At 59.4% G+C, this 22,173-nt stretch overlaps 1 protein-coding gene across 3 annotated transcripts in view; it reads left to right on the top strand.

Moving 5' to 3' along the window:
• The window catches only part of TCF20 (transcription factor 20), a 184,969-nt gene that overhangs the window by 7,133 nt on the left and 155,663 nt on the right, over positions 1-22,173 (top strand). Inside the window, exon 1 of one of the 3 annotated variants that reach the window (XM_070253765.1) lies at positions 13,087-13,226. The exons of the other annotated variants lie outside the window; for them this stretch is intronic. The gene's annotated coding sequence lies outside the window, so the exon portion shown is untranslated. Of the gene's footprint in view, positions 1-13,086; positions 13,227-22,173 lie in introns of those variants that run through there. 3 annotated transcript variants of the gene reach the window in all.

Below are 22,173 nucleotides of genomic sequence, written 5' to 3'. Positions count from 1 at the left end.
GGACCTTTGCACCTGCTGTTCCCGCTCCCTTCTATACCCTTTCCTCTGATATTTACATCGCTCCCTCTTTTACTTCTGAGATCTGATCAATGTCACTTGCTTGGAGAGACTTTCCCTTGCGTCCTCCCCCATCCTGTCCCACTCCAGGGTTCTTTCCCCGCTTGGTTGCTCCTCAGCGCACCTGTTCCCACTTGACTTTACATTATACATGGATGTGTTTGTTACTAGGATGTAGCCTGCACTGGAGCAGGCCCTGCCTGGCTTCTCGCTGCTGTATGCCTGGTGCCCCATGAGCGTTTGGGAATGAAAGTGGAGCTGGATGGATGCCACGCCGCACAGCACGTATCGAACACCTGGGCTGTGCCAGGTTCTGTGCTGGATGCTGACGTGATACTTGTGCCCAAGACCTCCGCCGCCCACCGAGCCCTCCACTGAGGAGGGAGACAGACACTGAGCAAGAAATCACAAAGTGCGTGCAGTTGGGGGGCAGTGTCCGGAACAAGCTCTGGGGAGGAATTGGTCCAGCTGGTCGGAGGGAGCTTCCTGAAGGCGGGGGCCTGCATGAGGTGGCTGGAAAGGTGAAGAGGAAGCAGGCAGGGAGGAGAGTCCGCTGGACAGGTGGGCAGGTCCTCCGGGGCTGAGGATGGCCCGTGTGGCCCTGTCAGGGGCCCGTTTCAGCCCACACTAAGAAGAACTTCCTTTCGGATATGCCCACCATGGAGTCTTTACAGGAGTGAGCTCCCTGTCCTCGCTGGAGTTTAACAACCTCTGCGTGTGGCGGAGGGAGATTAAGGTCAGGGCTCTGTTGGCCTGAGCGGTCCAAGTCTCCTTGGCCTCTCCAAGCCTCAGTTTCCTCATCTGTGAAATGGGACTGTTACTACCTAGCTGTCAGAGGTGCTGGTAGTCCGGGAGTGCTGTAAGCCGCCAGCCCTTTCCTGGCCCAGAGAAAGGGTCTGGTAAGTGCCACTGTCCCCTCCTGTGCCTCCCAAGCTTCCCCTGTCGCAGCTAGGCTCTGAGGCCAGAGTGGGAGGGGGCCACCTCCAGCAGCCCTGGCCCTGGGGAGCAGCCCCACGGACCCCTGCTGCCTCCCTGTCTGGGGAGCTGGGGGTCCAGGCTGGGGTGGGCCGGGCCCTGGTAGCAACTGGAGTAGTGGGGAGGCCCCACGTGACTGGACAGCATGGTGCTGAGGGCAGGCTGGGCCTCTCACCACCACGGACACGCCTCCAGGAGGCAGGGCTCACATTTTGTCTTTGCAGTAACTCGCTGCTCTGGCCACAGCCCCACCCAGAGCTCCTTGGCTAGGAGATGCCAGGACCCAGAGAGCCGAGTGAATCTCCCCCCAGTGGGCTCCGTCACCTGGGAACCTGGCACTCCAGGCAACTGGTGTTTGTGGAGCACCTAGTCTGGGCCGGGGGCTTTCCTTACCTTCACTGGAATAATCCTTGAGCTTGAGCCTATGGTCTCATGTCGCAGACAGAAAGCCAAGGCTCAGGGAGCAGGAGCAACTTGGCTGAGCAACACCAGAGCCGAGTTCCATCCCAGGGCGTGGGCGTCCTCTGTCTGTATCCTGCCATCCCTGGGCAGGGCAGTGGAAGGAGCACTGGCTTCGGAGCCCTGGAGCATGATGGGGGGCACTCTGCGCTGTGCAGGAGGACAGAGCCTGGCACAATCCTGACTGCCCCCATTTCTTTGCATATTCTTTTCCCCCAGCTCACCATACTCTTCCTGGCAGACTCCTCTCTACCCTGGGTCTCTCCAAGCTTAAGTGTCACCCTCTCTGAGAGGCAGGGCTGTGCAGCAGGAAAGGCACATGGGAATCCACGAGCCTGTCTTCAAATCCTGCCCTGCCACCACTGAACCTGGAGGCCAAAAAGATAGGGGAACAGCATGAAAACAGGGAACAGCATAGGCAAAGGCAAGAGGGTGTGAGTGGGCCTTTGAGAGCTGCATCAGGGAAGAGGGTGGAGCTGGGAGCAGAGCAGCGGGGCGCAGGTTGGGCTAGGCTGCCCTCTCCCCACTCTAGGCCTTTGCCCAGGCTGTCCTCCCTGCCGGGCCTGCCCTTCCCCTCCTCCTCCTGTCCAAACCTTCCTGCCTCTAAGTCCCCGCTCATCAGTGCTCCCTGTCAGTCCCTTCCTGAGCCACCTCCCTCAACACTCTCCTTCCCCAGTGTTCCCACAGCCCCAGGTGCTGCCTTAACTTGAGCGGTCAGTGTTGCAGGTCAGGCAGGTTTCTGTCCTGCCTCAGATCCACGGCTCAGATTCTGGTTCTGCCTGTCGCCCGCTGAGTGACCGTGGACGAGTTACCTCACCTCTCTGTTTTTCATCTGTAGGATGACAATAGCAGCCCTCCCTCCATTCACAGGGTTCTCTAGGGGATTAAATGAGGTTGTGCTTATAAAGCAGCAAACCACACTGCCTCCGAAAGTCAGCCAGCTGGGACACACACGTTCATGCGCATTGTTATTATTATTTGTGAGTCCCTTGAGGGCAGGGCCTTATGTCTGGTGCCCTGCTCATGGCAAGGGAGAGAGGGGGCTTGGTGAGCGCTTCTGGAATGAACGGGCAGCCCATTCTCCTGCGCAGGTGCGAGCTCTAGTAAAGCTACCAGTGACCTAAATAGTCACTGTGTATTGAATGCCTACATCATCTTGTTTAATCTTCACCACCCTTCGACGTGGGGTAATTAGACCCATTTGGCAGGTAATATAATTGAGGCCTAGAGACTCGGCTGCTGGCCCGAAGTCCAGCTAGTGGGCAGCAGAGTCGGGTTTTGCACCTGGGTCTGGCTGACTTTGCTGGCCCTCTGTTGGTTAGGACTCTGTCCTGTTATGCCCCTGCCTGAATGGTCCAGACACCCCTCCCCGCCCTCCCGTGTGCCCTTCCCCTCTGCCAGGCCCCCGCCTGGACCGCTGGGCTGAGGGGATGTGGATTTGGGGGCCCACAGTGATCTGTCTGTTCATGAGTCCTGTGCCCTATAATACACACGCACACATGCACACACACGCACACACACACACGTGACCTCCAGGCCAACAAGTTCCCCGGTCTCCAGAGCCACGTCTCCGCAGCCGCATCCGTGTGAAGTCCCCGTGAAACGCCGCAGTCAAGCTGTCACTGCTCATCGATTTGTTGGCCTCAGTCCCCAAGCTGATCTCGCTGGAGCTCCCTTCTGCTCATCACTCCTGGGGTTGGAGGGGGCTTGGGGACTCCCCACCTGCGGCTGAGTGTCCCTGGTGCAGTGGGGGTGGCACGGGAGGGGCCAGCACTCTCCATCCAGGCTCATCAGGCCGCATCCCCAGGGAAGCCCAGGACCTTGCTGGGGGCCTCCGGCAGCTCACATGACCTCTCTGAGCTCGTTTCCTCATTTGTTCAGGGACCCCACAACTCCACTCCATCCACTCTGTCTGCCTGGCCAGCTGGATTTGAGGCTCACGTAGGAAAATGAGGAAGACTAAAGGGGGGAAGGGCAGGAGAATGTAAAGTGGTGGTGGCTGGGGGTGACATTCCCAGGAGACCCGGCTGCTGGTGTTCTCCTGGGCCCGTTGGGGAAGGTGCTGTGTAAACGGTTCTGAACCAAGCAGAGGCTGGGCTGGCCCTGGACTATCTTCCCTGGAACTCAGCTTGGAGCCCCCTGTGGCTGCGCCCATCCCGACAGCCTCTGAGAGAAAGAGGTGGGCAGCCCTCGGCGTGGGGGAGGCAGTGCCCGAGGGGCTTTGGGACTCCTTCAAGTGATCCTGGTGGGCTAGAGGAGCCAGTGGCCAAGGGATAAAGGCAGCAATGGGGCATGTAAGATCTGCGTGGGTGCTGGGCCTAGGGCAAGCCAGCCCAGGAGGAGCAGGCCTGGACCCTGGAGAGCTTCATTCATTCCTTCGTTCATTCATTCCTTCTGCACATGTTTATCGAGCACTTCAATGTACCTTGCAGATCCCGTCCTCAGTGCTGGGGACACAGCAGTGGCCAAGACCCCTGCTCTCACGGAGATGACATTGTAATGGAGGAACACAGACAAAGAACGTAATAAGGAAGTAAAACATCTTGCGGTCCAGAGTGATGAGTACTAAGAAGAAAAATGAATCAGGGAAGGGAAACAGGGATGGGGTTTTTCTTCCATTTATTAATAAGATGTCCAAGGAAGGTCTAATTGAGAAAGTGACATCTGAGCAAAGATGGCAAGGAGGTGAGCTGGGGAGTCAGATGGCTCTCTAGAGGAAGAACATTCCAGGTAGAGGGAACAGCCAGGGCAAAGGCCTGGAGCAGGGAGCACGCCTGGCAGGTCAGGGACCAGCGGGAGGCTGGTGTGGCTGGAGGGGAGTGAGGGAGGAGGAGGAGGCGGCGTGGCAGATGAGCTCCGAGAGGAAATGGGGGCCAGATGGTGAGGCCTCCTGGACTCACCATTTGAAAGGATCCCTCTGGCTGCTGAGTGGAGAATAGGTGGGGGAGGTGCAAGGGCAGCCCCAGGGAGGTGGGTAGGAGGCTGTTGGAAATCTCTAACAGGGTTTGCTGATGGATTGGATGTGGGAGAGGGAGAGAGCAGAGGTGTGGAGGATGGCTCCAGAGTTCTGCTCAATTTGCTGGAAAGGCCGCTGGGTCTAGAGGTTCAGCAGAGGCCCTGAGGCCCTGAGGGAGGAGAGAGACCCACGAGCGGGCTGGGGGGAGGACCAGCGAGGGGTGGGGCGTGGTTGAGCCCCAAACAGTCAGATGCCCTTGGCCAAGAGGGGGCTCCGGCTGGCAGCCCCTGGTGGATTAGAGAGCTGGGGCTCTCTGCGCCCACGGGGCCCACATGGATCCCAGCCCACCCTCAGGAAGAGCCGTCCTAGCTGTGCTCCGGACTAGGGGCTGGGCTTACAGTGGCCCACGGCCAAAACGAACCCTCTCCACTAGACCCTCCTTCCCCTGCTCTCACCCACACATCTGCCCGCCCTCCTGCCTTGTCCTCCCTCCTTCTTGTCCCTCCGCTGTCCTTCCTTCCACCCATCCAGCCCCACCTCTACCCCGACTTTCCCGGTACAGTCCCAGGTACTGGGGCAGCGTCCGTGAACTCGGCAGACAGGTCCGTGCTCTCGTGAACTTGACATCCAGTGTGTTGGGGCCTGAAGCAACTTCTCCACTGGCCAGAGTAAGACCAAAGGATACTCTTAATTCTTCCCAGTTTAAGGTCACTTGACAAGTTTGTGACTACATGTGATTTGATTGTTAAACATTTCTAAGTCATTTCAATTTAAGTCACTATCACTAAAAAACCCTGGTCAGGTCATGCCTCCTGGTTTGGGTTCCAGGAGAGACTGGCAAAGTTGAGGGCTACGTGCTGCTGAGGCTCAGGGAGCTGGGTCCCAAGGAGGCGGTCTTTATACCCAGGCACAGGAGGGGAAGGGGCATTTGCGGGGGAGCACAGCACTCCCAAAGCACAGAGTAGGGGAGAGTGTGTGGAATGGCATGGGTGTGGAGAAGGAGGGGAGGCTGCAAAGCCAGGTGGGCCGACCGTGGAGAGTCTTGTGGGCCCTGCTGGAGTGTCTGGCCTTTGTTCTGAGGGCAGTGGGGAGCCATCGAAGGCTTCTGGGCTGGGGAATGTCCCACTGTGTGCTGGTGGCACCATGGAGGACGAATAAGAACAGGCAGGTGGTTCGAGGTGGGGGGACCAGTGAGGAGGCTGTGGCCTTGGTCTCAGTTGCTGAGACCTGACCCAGGAAAATGGGGCATCGGGTGGGGGGTGGGTACGGGAAGCAGCCCAGGTGACTCGGTGGATCTGGGAAGGGGGGTGGCGCTGCCTGCTGGGTCCCACAGTTGGCTACTCACATAACCTCACACCAGACCTGCTCCTCTTACAGTGCTCCCCACCTGGGAAATGTCCCCATCCTCCCCCAGCCGTCTGCACCACCAGAACCTGGCACCATCCTGGACTCCCTCTCCCCTACAGTGCCGTCTCCAAGTCATTTGGATTTTGGCTCCCAAACTCCTCTCCAGTGTGCCCCTCCTCTGCACCCGTGCAGCCTCTATCCCAGCTGGGCCCTGCCTCTCCAGGCCTGGACTAAGGCCATGGCTTCCTCCTGGCCTCATACCCCCAGCCTTGTACTGTTGGTCCATCCCCTGCAGAATAGCCAAAGGGATCCTTCTAGAACCTGAGCTTGTCATGCCACCCTTCTTATCCTCATGGTTCCCATCACCCCGAAGAAAGCCCACCGGGCACAGGCCCTCTACACCCACACCTCCTCACATGTCCAGCCTCAGACGGAGCTTCTTGTTTTTGCTTCCTCGTTTGGCTAAGGTTTATTGTACGCCTACTCCATGCTGGCACCATGCTTGCATCGAAGGTCGGGACCTGTGTGAGAGGAGAGAGAATCGGTCATGGGGTCTGGGATCAGGTAAGGCCTCTCCGAGGACTGGACATCCGAGCTGAGATCCAGAGGATGAGTGGGGGGGTTTCAGGAATAATAACTAGAGGAAAAGTGGGGGCCAGACCCACTGGAGGAAGCAGCGTCCTGTGCCCATATCAGGACATCCACGACCTGGTACCCACCATTGTCCCTAGATGGCAGCTTGGGAGGGGCAGGGTCGAGCCTGGGCAAGCGGGGGCCTGTGGGGTAGACTGAGGTGTGGGGACCCCATCTTTTTAAAAAAATAGCTTTATTGAGATATAACTCACATAAAATAAAATTAATCCTTTTGAAGTGTACAATTCAGTAGTTTTTAGTATATTTATGGAGTTGTGCAACTATCACCACTATCTACTTCCAGAACGCTTTTATCATCCCCCAAAGAAACTCTGTACCCACTAGAAGTCATTCTTCGTTTCCGCTGCTCCCAGCCCTTGGTAACCGTTAATCTACTTTCTGTCTCTGTGGATTTGCCAGTTCTGGACATTTCATGTAACTGGAATCAGACATGTGACCTTTTGCATCTGGCGTCTTTCAGTTAGCATAATTTATTTATTTATTTATTTATTTATTTGTTAAAGATTTTATTTTTTCCTTGTTCTCCCCAAAGCCCCCTGGTACATAGTTGTGTATTCTTCGTTGTGGGTTCTTCTAGTTGTGGCATGTGGGACGCTGCCTCAGTGTGGTCTGATGAGCAGTGCATGTCCGCGCCCAGGATTCGAACTAACGAAACACTGGGCCGCCTGCTGTGGAGTGCGCGAACTTAACCACTCGGCCACGGGGCCAGCCCCAGCATAATTTATTTTTTGAAGATCCATTCATATTATAGCATGAATCAGTACCTCCTTTCTTTTTATGGCCAAATAATATTCCATTGGTACGGCTAGACCACCTTTTGTTTATCCACTTGTCAGCTGGTGAGCATTTGGGGTGTCCCGGTTTCGGACTCTTATGGACAATGCTGCTATAAACACTCTGGACAGGCTGTGGTGTGGACACATGTTTTCATTTCTCTTGAGCAGATACCTGGAGGTGGAATTGCTGGGTTATAGGAAAACTCTGTGTTGAACCTTTCGACGAGCGGCTAGACGGTTTCCACGGTGGCTGCACCATTTACAGCCCCCCCAGCGGTGTCGAGGGCTCCGATTTCTCCACATCCTCGTCAACACTTGCCGTCGCCTGTCTTTTGATTGTAGCCATTCCAGTGGGGGAGAAATGGTATCTCATTATGGTTTTGACTGATAACTGATGATGTTGGGCATCTTTCCATACGCTTATTGGCGATTTGTATGTCTTCTTTGGAGAAATGTCTGTTCATATTCCTTGCCCATTAAAAAAATTGGGTTATTTGTCCTTTTATTGTTGAGTTGTAACAGTTCTTCATATTTCTCGATACAAGTCCCTTATCAGGGGAAAGGAGCTGGAACAAGGCCCAGGAGCCAGCCTCTGGGACTTCCCTGAGCTCCATACTCCTAGGCCTGGCGTCTGTCTCCAAGGTCTCACAGAGGGACTCCAGTGTCTCCTGGGAGGGTGGACATCTGCCCCATGAGTCACTTTCCACCTCCAGCTCCCTCGTGTCTGCTGCCTTGACCCACTCTAGACACAACGTGGTAAACACTTCATAGGGACCACCGTGCCTCCACCCACCAGGGCCCAGGGCCCGGGGCCAGCAGCTGGTTTCCATATCAAGGAAAAGGGAAAATGCCGATCCTCTCAGAGGTGACCGCAGAGAAGTTGCCACCTGTTCCATGCCTGCTGTGACAGACACCGCCACAACCGCGGCTACGACGGACCAGCCGCCCCCGCAGCCCAGAGGTCCAGCCGTGGCAGACGGCAGCGGGGAGGCACAGGCCTGCGCTGTGGGAGGGATGCCTGCCAGGCCAGCCGCAGCCCCCTCGGGCCAGGCCCTCCCTCATCCTGCTTATTTAAACTTTCCTGAACTTTCCACAATTTGTAAGTTGAGCTCCTATAACTTTGAGAATCAAGGGAAATGGTGAAAAACACAAAACCCAACCACGGCTGCTGGCTGATTTGGCTTTGCTCTCTGTGGCCGCCCAGGACTGGGCGCTGGGCTGGAAACACAAGGGCAGTGATAGCTGGGCCGGTCACAGGGGTCTCCCCTCCCCTACAGCCCTCTGGGCTGGGTGGGCTGTTTGTCCCGCCAGCAGCCCCAGCCTCAGGCCATTGCTTGTGACTCATGTGGGGAGCTCTGGGCCCTGCAAATCCACTGCCCAAAGGAGCACAGGGTACAAAGAGGGAAAGGGGCCTCAAAGTCAGGGAGGGGGCCCAGGCGCAGTTGGGGGCCTGGGGTACAGCCTCAGGAAGGGATCTACAAGCCAGGGAGGGATCTACTGGGGGGAGTTCTGAACTATGCTTCAAGGAGGATGAGGATTTCAAGAAGGCAGTCACGGCACTCAGGCAGAGGACAGCCTGCGCGAAGGCCTAGCCTGGGGAACTGTTTGGGGGCTGTTATCTGGGGGGTGGAGAGAAGCAGGTGAGAAGCCAGCTGCGGCTGACTGTCCCTGGGCCCTTGTGCCTGGCTGTCAGCCCACCTCCCTGATGGCCCTCCTAAGTGCTAAGGAACCTTCCAGTCCCCTCCCTAACCTTTGTCCTGTCATCCCTTGATTCGTTCCCCACTCCCCACCTCAAGCCCTGCCAGCCACTCTCCTGGGAGATGTGCGGGGGGGTCCAGGCAGCGTTTTTCTCCTTTGCAGGACTGGGCCTGGGGCTTGCTCCTCGCTCCTGCAGTGCTCCAGCTGGGCCTGCCACCCGCCACCTGCCACCCGCCCACGTGGACCCCCGTCTGCCCCTGCTGGCATCAGCTTTGGCAGGCTCTGGGCCCCGAGGCCCCTCTGCTCACTGATTACGCAGCAGCCGGTGGGCTCGGGAGCCAGAGCGAGAGATTTATTGTGGTTTTTAGGGGGCGTTTAGGAGCCGATGTGATAATGTCTGTGAACGCACTTTGTAAACTGTAACGGGGGAGTGCCACGCACATATGAGGGGCTGCGGCTGGGGAGGGGGTGGGAACCCAGCCCCCAGATGACATCCTGGGGCTCAGCCGGGAAGCCCCTCCAGTCTTGGGGGCGGAGAAGCCCTGCTGGGCTCCAGAGCGGGAGTCCCGGGCTGCGTCTGCTGGAACAGGGCCTTCCCAGGCCTGCGGGCCCGTCTGTGTCACCAGGCAGCTCTGGAATGAGCTGTGAGCCAGAAAATTGCCAGGGTCCCTCCCTCACTCGAGAGGCTCCGTTGCACGGCAGTGACGGTGACATAACTCCTGACTGCAGAGCAGGGAAGACTCCGGCCTCCTGACTCCTGCTATAGGGGGACAGAGACAACAAGGGGGCAGCAGTTGGGCTGGCTGTCTTCTGGGAAGGGGGGCTGCCCACAGGTGGGGGCCTCTGCCATCCCACCCTTCCAGCTCAATGTTACCATCTCAGGATCTTTTTCGGTGGCACATGTTTGTGGAGCACCTCATGTGTGCTTGGCACTGCTCTAGGCACTGGGGCTACAGCAAGGACCAGGACAGACAGCAATCCCCATGTGCAGAGTTTCTGTGGAGGGGGGCGAGGGGAGACAATCCACAGGTGAATAAAGACAGTTTTAATACCAATTGTTACTATAGAGACAGTAAAACGGGAGAATCGGGAACTACTGAAGCTGGGGGGTCCTCTCTGAGGGTCCCTCACTCCTTTCTCCAGGTCAGCCCCTCTCTGTGGCCTCCAGGACAATCCTAGACCCTGAGGGCCTCAGCTGGCCCCTCTACCACCTGCCAATCACTACTTTCAAGGCCTGTAGGCTAGGCAGCCTCGGGGCTCCCAGGCCTGCAGTCCAGGGGCTGCCTTGGGTCCTTGAGCTTGGGACTGGTTGCCGTTATTAATCTTGAGAGTAATGAGAAGTGAATTAATGCTGTTTGAGCGTTACTGGTGCCAGGAGCTATTCGGACCTGAGTTATCTAATTTAATCACCAGCACAACCAAATGATGTGGGAACTGTCATTAATATTCCCATTTTACAGACAGGGAAACTGAGGCCCAGCAAGGTTGTGTAACTTGCCCAAGGCCACACAGCTGGTACAGTAGGGCTAGGATGTGAACCCCCCAGGGCCCACGCTTTTGACTGTTTCCTTCTATCTCCCTCATCAAGGTCACAAGCCTTGAACCGTAGGATTGCCAGGCTGTGCTGAGTGGTTCTACATGCATCGTCCCACATCAGCCTCATTGCAGTCTCTTAAGCCAGCTGCTTGTCTTATGATCTGCCCCCACACTCTTTACAGGGAAGGAAACTGAGGCCCCGAGCAGCTGAGTCACAGCTGGGAAGTTGGGAAATCAGGATTTGAACTCGGCCAGCTTGCCTTGAGACTCTAACACTTAACCTCCTGGCTCTGGCTCTCGCTCTTCCTTGTCTCCCCCTTGTCTGCAGTCTTGTGTGTGCCCCTGAGAGCCCCGGGGCCTGGGTGTCCCCCGTATCACAGACAGGCACACCGAAGCCCAGGAAGGTGTTCTGAGACTTGTGCACGGTTGCTGGCTGTTGAGCGAGGCCTGTTTCCCAGCCGCCTTACTGAGAGGGCATCTGGCAGAGCGACTGTGGCCAGGGAGTGGTTGAGGAGGTGGGGACGGGTCCTGGACATTTGCCCAGGTGTGCAGGGCTCTGGGATCCAGGTGTCTGCCTCTCCTCCGTTACAGACGGGTCCCAGCTTCTAGATGCAGCTCTGGCTCCAGCCTAGAGGGGGTCTCACTTCCTTGTGGGGCAGGGGCACTCTGAGGGGCCATGCTGGCTCCTGGCTTAGTGCCCTACGAGCCTGTGACCTTGGCAAGGTCACCCTCTCTGAACTTGTTTCTTCTCTGTAAAATGCGATCCTGGTATTGGGCTGGGTTTGTTACACGCGTTTTCAGTAAAACCTGAGGTGTGTCTGGTGGCTGGAAACAGGCAGCTCTTGCCTAGACCCCCTTGTGCTCTGCTCAGGAATCAGTAGGATGAAGAGGTCCTGGGGCCACCTGCCCAGGGGAGTCAGCACAGCTGCGCCGGCCCAGGAGGGCTCTCTGGGTTACTCTGTTCCCGCCACGGGCATTGGTGCGCTGCTGCCCCCGGACCCTGTGGCCGTGAGGCCTGCTGTGACCTCAGGCGTGCCAGGGAGACACAGTCAGGCCCTCCGTGAGCCTCCTGGACACTCCCCAGGTGGCCTGCACCTTCTGGGAGGGATTGATGTCAGTCTGAGGGCAGCAGCAGCAGAGGCCCCGAAGCCTTGGCAGTGGGATTAAGGTGGAGAAAAATGAAGCGTGGAAATCATTAGCTTCCTTGGTTGGCAAGAGCCGCCCCAAATGAACATTTGGGGCTTTTAAAATGAACATCAGCTGCAGGGACCGGTGCCCTGTGCCCGCCACAGCCCAGGCCGCCTTGTGGAATCCCGATCCCAGCCCTTCTTCTTTGGTTGTGGCTCAGCCAACACTCACTGGGTGCCTACTGTGGGCCAGGACCAGAGCCAGGATGGGAAGGAGAAGCAGCCAGAGAGCAGCAGCCCTGTGGCGAGAGCGCAGCCGCAGAGGCCACAGTGCCAGCCAGCCAGGCATCAGGCAGGATGGGGTGGGGGCCTCGACCTCCTCGGGACCATGGGAGCAGGGAGGGGCTGGGTGGCCACGAGTGAGGGCTGGGGGTGGGGGACAGTGCCACGAGGCTTCCCAGAGGAGAGGCGTTAAGGGGTGGGGGTGGGCATCCCGAGGAAAGGGCCCTGCAAAGGCACTGGGGTAGAAAGGCTCTGAGCAGGAGTGAGAACACGCCTCCAGGGCCAGGCAGGTGGGCCTGGTGGGGACTGGGGCGAACTGCAGGTCAGTGTTCCCTCAAGACTGCTGCCAAGCAGCAAGGCAGGGGGGAGCCTTCTGCCTGAGACTTCCATTTTCCAAACTAAGCTGGAAATGTGGATTTTTATGCGAAAATCCCCAATTTTTAAATGATGGGAATTCATTTTAGTTAAAAACAAAAGATACTATGGGGTCAAACCAAGCATGGCTTCGGCTGGATTGGGTCGGTGGGCCAAGAGTTTCTGATCTCCAGAGGCGCTGGTGGTGGGGAGGGGGCAGGGAGGTGGAGCAGGCTGGTCAGAAGCGGCGGGCGGTGAAGCGGGAGGAGGGCAGGCACGGTGAGCCGGGTGGATGGTGGGGGGTTTGTGGAGGGGGAGGGTGGGGTGGGTTGAACCGGTCGGATGGAGGGGTGTGTTTGACGGGTGCGGCGGGGTGGGCCGGTCGGGTGGTGGCTGACCTAACTCCCACCGGCGGCGCCAGCACGTGGGGCGCTAGGCGTGGGGGGCGGGGGTGGAGGCAGGGCCCCCCTACCCCAGCCCGGCGCGCCGCGGCCGCCCGCCGCCTCCATCCGGGCCTCTCCCCACCTCCCGCCCGCCCGCCCCCGCCCGCGCCCCTCCCCCGCCGGCGCGCACAGCTCCCGCCGCCCCTCCTCCGCCCGCCCGCCTGCTCTCCGCCCGCTCTCCCCGGCTCCCTCCCGGTCTCTCTTAAGTGCCATCGAGGGGCGCCGGGAATTGCAGCCAGTAAATCGCGTCCCACCACTCAGCAGCGGGGCCACCGCAGCGGCGCCGCCCGCGCCCGCCGGGAGCCCGCGCCGCCCGGGCGCCTCTCCAGGGCCCGCGAGGCCCGCCCCCCCGGCGCGGCGCGGCGCAGGGCCTGCCCCCGGGCCGGCCGGGGCGCGGGGGCCCGCGCTGGAGGCGAGGACGCGGCGGCCACGGGGCGCTCGGCCCGGAGCGCGCGGCCCGCGCCCCCGCGCGCCCTGCCCGCGCCCGCGCCCCGCGCTCCGGAGCCCGGCCCCGCTGCCTGGGCTCTCCTGCGGGACCGATGCCGGCCCTCCGGCCGCTAGGGTAAGGGGGCAGCGCGGGCGCGGCGGGTGAGGCGGGAGGGTGGGTGGGCGCCCTCCCAGGGACCCGGTGCCCGCCCAGCACCAGCGTCTGGCACGTGGGGGCGTCTCAAGTTCCCTTTGGAGGCCGGACAGGTGGCGAGAACGCGGGGGTGTGATGCTTAAGGCTGGCACTCACTGCGTGCCTACTGTGCGCCGGGCGTGACCGGCTCCTCTGAAGTGGGTTTTTTTTGTCCCCATTGTACAGATGAGAAAACGGAGGCTGAGAGAGGGCCAGTAGCTTGCTCAGGGTCCCCAGCTAGAAAGTGGCCAAGCCAGGATTTGACCCCCGGGCTGCTTGATGCCAAAGTCAGAGCTTTCCCCATTAGGGCTCACACAACCATGGAGTGAGGGTATGAATATTTCATTGTAAAGAAGAAGAAAAAAATAAGCCATTGTCCCACTACCATAATGCAGCCACTGTAGGCCTTTAGGTTCTTTCTTTCTGCCTTGTTCTTTTTCTCTCTTTCTTTAAGAGTGTGCGCCTCGGGGTCGTTTGGACCCTGGTTCCATCTTTAGTCTAGCAGTACAAGCTGAGAGTTTTCGAGCCAGTCCCTTGGCTCTCTGAGTCTGAGTCTCTAGCCTAGGAAAATGGGGACACTCCCAGGGTTACCGAGGGGCTTAGATGAGGCGGGGTGGGTAGCCCTGTCAGTGGGCGGTAGGAGGTGGGGAGGGGCCAGGGCCTGGGGGAGAGGGGCATGGGTTCAGCAGGGGTTCGTGGAGCTCCTACTGCAGAGCCAGCCCTGGGCTCTGGCCCTGGGGTAGGCGGGGGCAGCCTGGCCCGTATGCTTCCAGCAGGAGGGCTCTGTCCAGCATTGTGGGGCTGCCTTTCCCAGGCCCCTGCTTCCTCCTGGAGTGTTCAGGAGGGGGGCAGTTCCCTGGTTTCACCTCTGCCAAGGAAATGAATTGCCTGTAGGAGGAGGCGTCCGGCGCTGCTGAGAATTTTGCACCTGGGGCCAACATTTGGGTCCTGGCTTCTCCCATGCCCAGGCCTGGGTTTTGGGACCTCCTGGGACATTCCAGGCTCACAAGTTTAGCATCAGGCCCAATTCCTTATTCTACCCCAGATTGATGACATCACCTCCACCAGCACCCAAACCGGAGACCCTGGGCCTGTGGCCTCCCAGACACCTCTACCTGCCCATCCATCCATCCAGCCACAGAGTTCTGTGGGTCCTGCCCCTCAGACACCTCTCCCTTCTTTTACCCTCTGACCTGGGCAACTGCACCTCCCCTCTCAGTCCTTGACCATCGGTCTGGAACACCGTAGCCAAAGCTGTCTTTCTAAATGCAGCTCTGAGCTGCTGAACTCCTCAGCTGTCCACAGACCTAAACTAGGCCAAACTCCTGAGTTGTCTCCTGAGGCCGGGCTTCTCTCTGGTCTGCCCTGCCCGCCTTTCCGGCCACACCCCTGAGAGCTGGATGTCCCCTTGTCACAGAGCCCCTGAGCACTAGGTCTCCCCTGCCGGAGGTGGTCTCTTCCCCAAACGTCCCCTCCCCCGTGTCTTCTGGCCTGTTGAGCTCCTGCTCATCCTCAGGGCCCAGCTGTGCCCTCTCCTGTGTGTGGGCCTCCTAGAGCCCACCTCTCTCGGGCTGGTACGGTCAGCGCTCCTTCCCACGGGCACCCCGGCTCTTGGTGAATCCCTCCATTATGGCTCTCGACATGGTGCAGCATGGCGCAACATGCTTCTGTGTCAGCCTCCCCCATCAGACTGGGAGCCCCCGGAGAGCAGGGGCCCAGCACAGGGCCAACCCAGAGTGGCCAGCCCGGTGATCTTTGAGGAATGAACACTGGAGAGTCTGTCAGAAGCAGATGGACCTAGGCTCCTTAGAGGGGCTCTCAAGACCCCCCGGCGGTCAGTGAGGAGTGGAAAGTCACAATCCGCCTGCCTCCTTGGGGTGTCCTGCTGGTGAGCAGGGTGCCCTGGATGGAGGAGCTGAGGACCGGATTTGCTCCCAGCTACCTGCAGGCCTTGCCCCTCAACCGTTGCGTTTAGGGGCCCAGGTCCCACCTGGATTTGTTGGGGCAGTGATGGTGGGCACTCAGGCGGAGGGGCCCTCCCTCTCATGTCCCCTGGGGCCCTCAGCCACCTCTGCTCCGTGGAGCCCACCCCCACCGCCCTCCTGGGGAACAGGGAGAGTTATGTCAGGCCCTCTGGCCGAGCGCCAGGGCTCCCCATGGAACTATAAATTGACCTGTCGGGAGAGGGAAGAGATTAATGTCGGCCATCTTCATTAGCGCGTCCCCCGGGGTGGCGGCGTCTGCCCTGAGCTGGCTGGTTGGAGAGGGTGTGAGTGAGTGAGGGGATGAAGGGGTTTGCACTCCCCCCAGAAAGGCAAGGGGCAGGGGCCAGGGCCTGCCAGAGAGCGTGGCCTCCTCCCACTGTTAGAAGGGCCGTCCCTCTGGCCTCTGCTCCTGGCAGCAGGCGTGTGCTTTGATGGAGGACCTGTGTGCTAATTGGGAGCAGAGATGCGCGCCCCGCAGCTCCGCGGGGCTCCAGGCTGACACCGCCAGCTCAGCGGCATCTGCCGGGCCTTCATTAGAGGCCTTTCCCCTGACCAGAGAGGAGCCTGCTGCGGGCTGGGGGGCTCCCCTCCTCTCCTCTCCCCTCCCTCTCCCCCTCCCTTCCCCTTCTTTACCGCGTTGATGATGGAGAAGGAGGCGGCTTTGGCGTGTGGAATGGATGATGAGGATTGGAAGATCGGAGGGGTTTGAGACCGTGTGCGTCCTGATGACCACGTGACCTTGGGTTGGGCCCTTGACTGCTCTGCCCCCGGCGTGCTTGTCCGTGGGATGGGTATGGTCGTGCCCCCTGGGGTGGGGGGATTGGACGAGGGCGCATGTGTGGATTCGTCTTTGGAAATGAGGACAAGGCAGAGCCTGGGGCTGAGACACAGACTTGAGTCCAGCTTCTTGGGTCCAAATCCTGGTGCTGCGCCTCCCGTGAGGCCCCGGGCCCTCCGAGCCTCAGCTTCCTTGTCTGGTGATGGTTGAGGGCCAGGGTGGTCTCATGGGCTGGGAGTCCCATCTCCGGGACAGAAACAGAGCTCCCACACTGGGTGCAGGCTGCTTGGGAAGTGACTGTGGCACAAAGTCAGGTGGCATTGGCTTGGTCCATCATTGATTCACTCACTCATTCGTTCACCCAGCCCATGCCTCCTGCCCTGTGGTATTGTCCCCACAGGGGGGTTCAGAAGTGGCCTCACCATCTAGTGGCCTCCCTGGGGAAACAAATCCAGGAACAGATGGGGAAAGGACTGCATGAGCTGTTGGGACCCCTGGAAAGGAGTTTGCTCAAGCCTAGGCATGTCTGGAAGGCTCCAAGGGGACACCTGTGAGGTGAAGGTGGCAGCCTTTCCTTGTAGACCTTGTCTGCACCAAGCTGTGATATGGGGGCACCCGGCCAGTCAGCAAGTTCCTGGCCCCAGAGTCCCCCAGACCAGGCTGTCTACCAGGGTGCGCGCAGGGGATGCTTGGCTCAGTGTGCAGGCACTGAGACCCCTCCCCACACCCACTCCTGTCTCTCAGCCTTTCCTGCACATCCAGGACTAGTGGCAGGGGGCTGGGCCTTACTTGGTACTGGTGTCACTGGCCTCGAGTCTGTAGCTCAGACTGGGTGCCATGAGCACCCGGCTGGCCAGGTGCCTGCTCGAGGCTGGGGGGAGCAAGTCTTGGGCCAGGACCACCCCTTGGGATGGTTGAATGGTTCAGGCTGTGCCACTCACTAGTACAGGGTGCGCTCTGTAAGGCACGTGAATCCGCTTCTCCAGGTCTCAGGTCCCTTGTTTGTACAGTGGGGATGCCTGATGCACTAAGAGTGGAGCATAGCGAGCGCTGTCCTGTGGTCCTTCTGTCTCAGGCAGCTGCCCCAGTTCCTGTTTTCTGCCCAGAGAACCCCGGTTAAGTCGGGTGTGGGCTACTTTGGGGCCCCAAATCTCTGTGTCAACCCACCAGAGGGTACTAGGAACCCCCTGTGCACCGTAGAATGTTTAAACAAAAAGCACATGGTTTGAGAGTCAGAAAACCCAGCTCTGAGTCTTTGCTCCACAACCAACCAGCTGTGTGGCCTTGAGCACATCACTTAACTTCTCTGCGCCTCCATTTTCTCATCTGGAGCTGAAATGAGATGTTGTAAACTGCAAACCACAGTGCACATTGCGTGGATCAATAAGCCTCCACCTCCTGTAGAGGATGGAGAGCTGGACCAGGAGTCTGAGCCCTGGGTGGTGCCCCTGCCCCCTTGGCCTTGTGCTGTGCCTTTGGGCAAGACTCTCTGGACGCATCTGTTAAGGGGGACCATAGCGTCTGCCTGCCTCACAGCTCTTCTGACAATGAAAAGCTGCATGGGGTCAGGGGAGAGGGGCTGCTCATCGGAGGGCTAGATGCTTTCCTGGAACAACCCTGGCGCCCCAGAGGTGGCTGACCTCCTGGGGCCCCTGTCTGGTAAATGAGATCAGACACCCTGCACACCCTGGTCCTTAGATCTCTGGGATTCTGCGTTTAATCAGAATTTTAGCCCTTCTGTTTATAATGCATCTGAACCGACTCCAGCCCCATTTGTATGAGATGTATTGAAATATACTGTCATGCGACTTTAATGTGTTAAGAGTGCCCTTTGAAAGTCCCTTGTTGAGAGGCAGATGATGGAGAGGTGCCTATTGTTGCCGCCTCGCCGTGCCCAGCCCGTCCCGCCTGGCAGGCTCAGTCGCGGGAGCTGGCAACATGGCTGTCTGCCTCCGCCTCTCCCGAGCAGGCAGGAATCGCGGACGCGTTAGCGGTTTCATTAAGCCTCTCGCCAGCCTCCCCGCCTCCCTCCCGGGCCTCCTCGGTAATTATTTTCCCAGCCCTTCCACTCGCAGCCCTTGAGCGAGCTCGTCGGGATTGGCCGAGTGGCCCCCGCAGGCTGGGCTGCTGGGCCTGGGCTCTGCCGAGGCCCCCTGGGCACCCCCTCCCGACGCTCTGCATTGCCATTTAAGCTTTGTGTCCCCCTGAGGCCTCCGTGAAAATGCAGATCTGCTGCCTGCCAGGGGTGATGGTTAACCCGTTATTACACACCCGGCACGTGTAGTCTTCTCGGTGCAGCCCACCTCTGTTCAGTCAGGCGAAAAGTTTCTTGGGCTTTCTTCTGGGGCTATCACCGCGTGGGCGCCGGGGACCCAGCTGTGAGGGAGATGGGATTCCTCGTCCTGTGAGGCTGTGAGCATCCAGGGTCCCGGGTCGGGGGACAGAACCTGCAGCGCTGGGGATGCGTGGAGACTGAGGGGGAGGTGTGTACAGAGTGACCAGGACCTGCAAGGGCCGTCTTCCTGGTACCCAGAGGTCCTGGGACCCACAGCCTTCCACCACCCAGGGTGAGCATGAGACCCAGCTGGGCCCAAACACCCCATCCTCCTGGCCACAATGATTGGTTGAGAAATGGGCGCATGGCCCATCTGAGCCCGTCAGAGGTTTCCTTGGAACTTTGACAGAGCACGCATGCTGGGGAGACTGACTCACTGTGATTGCTGAACCCAGAGAGTGTGAATGTGGGATTGCTGGCCACCCTCTTCCACAGCCATATCTAGGGGGGGAATCTCTGATAAGGTCATTGCAGAGCTGAGATGGAAGTGTGTATTGCTTCATTTGGGCCTCTGGGTCCAGCTGTGCCTGAAACCTCCCCTGGAGTTTTCAGTTGCATAAGCAGACGTGTTCCCTTTTTTGCTCAAGCTATCTTGAGTTGATTTCTTTCTCTTGCAACCAATAGAGTCCTGACAGATAAGAAAAATCAGGCAGGATTTTACAAAAGAAGTGATATTTTGAGTTGGGTCTTGAAGGATGAGTAGGAGTTCATGCAGCAGAGACGGGGAGGGAGAGCACTCAGGAAGAGGGAACAGCAGGAATCAAAGGCATGGAAGCGTGGAAGTGCGGGATGGGGACACCAAGTACTGGGTGTGGCACCAAGGCTTATCAGCACTGATGACAGGAGAAGAGGTTGGGGAGGAAGCTGATGCCAGGTTGTGAACGCCAGGTTGAGGAGGGGGATAGGCTGAAGGTGCTGAGGACTGGGGGAGGGATGAGCAGGAGCAGGAGGCGTGGGCTCCGGCAGGTCGAGAAGGCGCCTGGAGAGGATGAGGAGGAATTTGCTGGTGTGGAAGGCGCAGGGAGGGCAGCCCAGCCCAGTGTGGGTCTGGGATTCAGAGCGAGAGGAGAAGCTCCAGGGCCGGGGCTGGAGAAGGAGGCCAAGGCCAGACCACAAGGCCTCGGACGTGAGGCTGCAGCACACACATGGTCCTGGAGCCCCTGGTGTGGGCAGGTCCAGCTGCACTGTGGAGACTGGCCATTCATTCCCTCGTTCATTAAACGCATTTGTGAAGCACCTACTGTGTGTCAGGCCCTGAGGATGCAGCAGTGACCACTCAGTAACAGCCACATAGTCATGCAGCTCCCAGGCTGATGGGGAGACAATGAGCTAAGAAGGAGGTGCCCGAGAACGTGAAACAGTCAAGTGATGGTGACTGGGGTGGGGCAGGCATGTGAGTGCCACTGGCCAGGGTCCTCTGGGGAGGCTTCTCCAAAAGGGAACGTTTGAGCTGAGACCTGAAGGATGAGGAAGGCCAGCCATGGGGAGCTCAGGAGGAAGAGTGTCCAGGTAGAGGCATGTGCAAAGGCCCTATGGCACATCTGAGTTTGGCTTGTCAAGAGGCAGAAGGGTGGCCAGTGTCACTGGAGTGTGGTGGGCATGAGGGTGGGTCGGGGGGCAAGGGCCACATCATACTGGGCTTCTGGGCCCAGGAAGGGGCTTGGTTTTTCTCCCTGTGATAGGGAATTTTTAGAGGATCTCAGTAGCAGTTCTGGAGCCAGAGATGGGGAGAAGGGAGGTGGCAGTGGGGTGCAGCTGAGAGTGCATGTGACGTGGGGAGTTGGGGGAGAAAGGAGGCTCAGGCGTGGCCCCAGGTTCTGGACTGAGCACCTGGGAGGATGGGGGGCCATCTGGGGAGCTGGGATACCTGGAGCAGCCTGAGCTGGGGGACGTCTGGCTGGAGGGGTTCAGGGGCAGCCAGAGCTGGTGGTGGCTGAAGCCAAGGTTGTCCTGAGGAGGGGTGGTGGGAGCCAAGGGCTAGGGAGGCGGAGGGTGTCTGGAGCAGTTTCCCACCTGACCACCCGCTGTGCCAGGCAGTGCCACATGGGGCTGGTGTGGCTGCAGGAGCTGTGTGCTGCCCTGGACACAGCCAGTTCTTGCTACCACTGTCCCCCCTCCGGCCCTGGCTGGAGCAGGGAAGTGGCATAGCCTGCTGCCCTCAGCCGGGCCACCTTCTGCAGTGGGGAGCTCCCCCGAGCTGCTCTGCCTCTTGCTGCCAGCTGGTTGGCTCAGCTGGAGGAGGCCGTGCTAATGGGGCCAAGGTCACAGGCTGCAGCCTGCACGGGTGATGGTGGATGCCCAGAACTGTGCTCCTGGTGCTTGTGGGCAGGGGAGGGGTGACGCTGGCCCACAGACCTTGGTTGCCCACTATGGGTAGGCCTGGGGGTGAAGGTGAGCTGGGGGCCACGCTGGTCTGGGCAGGGCTGGGAGGTGACCTGGGGGACCCCCCTGCTCCAGAGCTGGAGCCCTCCCAGGCTCCATGTCACTCCTTCCGGGACCCTGCTGGCCCCCCAGCCTCACACTGTGTGTTCTCTCCGTGTTCAGTGACTGCTCCGGAGGTCCCCAGAGCCCAGGTCTTCCTTGCCACCAGGGCTTTGCTTCTGCTGAGCCTTCTGCCTGAAACATGTCCCCGTCCCCTCCCCGAATTGGAACAGGGGTGAACAGATGTCCCCGCCGTATTCCCACAACCCTGGGCTCTTCCCTCTGCCAGGCAACATTCGTTGAGCAGCTGTATTCACTTAACACGAATGTCAAGGCCCTACTACGTACTAGATCCCGTGCTGGGGGCCAAGGTGCGGTGGTGCATCTGTGAATAAGACAGACCAGGTCCTGGCCCTCACAGTGTAGCGGGACAGACAGACAGTCAACCTGTGAAGGTGCAGAAACCTGTCCAGTGCCGGACTGTGGGCAGAGCTGTGCGGGGAGGCTGGGGGCGCTGGAGAGAGGGCGGAGCCCTGTGGGGAAGCTGGGGGTACTGAAGAGAGGGCGGAGCCCTGTGGGGAGGCTGGGGGTACTGGAGAGAGGGCGGAGCCCTGTGGGGAGGCTGGGGGCACTGAAGAGAGGGCTTGGGAGACGCTGGTGGAGGCAGAGAGTTAGGGATGCTTTATCCAAGACCTGAGGGTAGGGAAGGTGCCAGCCATGGTGGGTGTAGCAGGGAGAGCATTCCGGGTGGGCTGTCTGCCTGCTCGTCTGTCTCCCTTACTCTTCCTGCCTCATGGGGGCCAGCACAGAGCTGGGGTCTTCCCTGGGGCCGACCTGCTTTGGGGAGGGTCCCCAGGGCAGGGGTGGCCCACGTGGCCCTGTGGAGCCCAGATCCCAGGAGCATAGGCAGAGGCCACAGCTGGGGTGGCTTATGGGCTAAGGACAGGTGGCTTTGGGTACCGCACCCAGCCAGGGCCTGGGTCTGGGACACGGGCGGGCACAGAGCCTGCGAGATCATACCTGCAGAGGGCCAGCACCCTCTCGGCAGACAGACGGCTGAGCTCGAGCTCCACGTCCTCCTCTGTGAAATGGGCCCGGCAGTGCCTCCCTCGCCAGGCTGCTCGGAGGGTTAAATGAGGTCATGTTTAGTGCAGCGCCTGGCGCAGGACGCGCACTGGGTGCTGCCCTTACTGCTGTGGTTCTTTCTGGTGTTTGCTGAGTGAGTCGCAGACAGGGCTGCCGTTGAATTGGAATCCGTGTCCCACTAGCCTTGTTCACTGTCCACCTCCAGCTCCTAGGACAGTGCCTGCGACACACCGTGGGGGTTCTGTCGGTGTTCGTTGACTGCCTGCCTGAGTGAACCGACTGTGT

Source organism: Equus caballus, chromosome 28 (assembly GCF_041296265.1).
Source record: "Equus caballus isolate H_3958 breed thoroughbred chromosome 28, TB-T2T, whole genome shotgun sequence".
In the NCBI taxonomy this organism is placed as follows: domain Eukaryota; kingdom Metazoa; phylum Chordata; class Mammalia; order Perissodactyla; family Equidae; genus Equus; species Equus caballus.
Note: the sequence above shows the minus strand (reverse complement) of the source record. Positions and strands in the feature narration are given on the sequence as shown.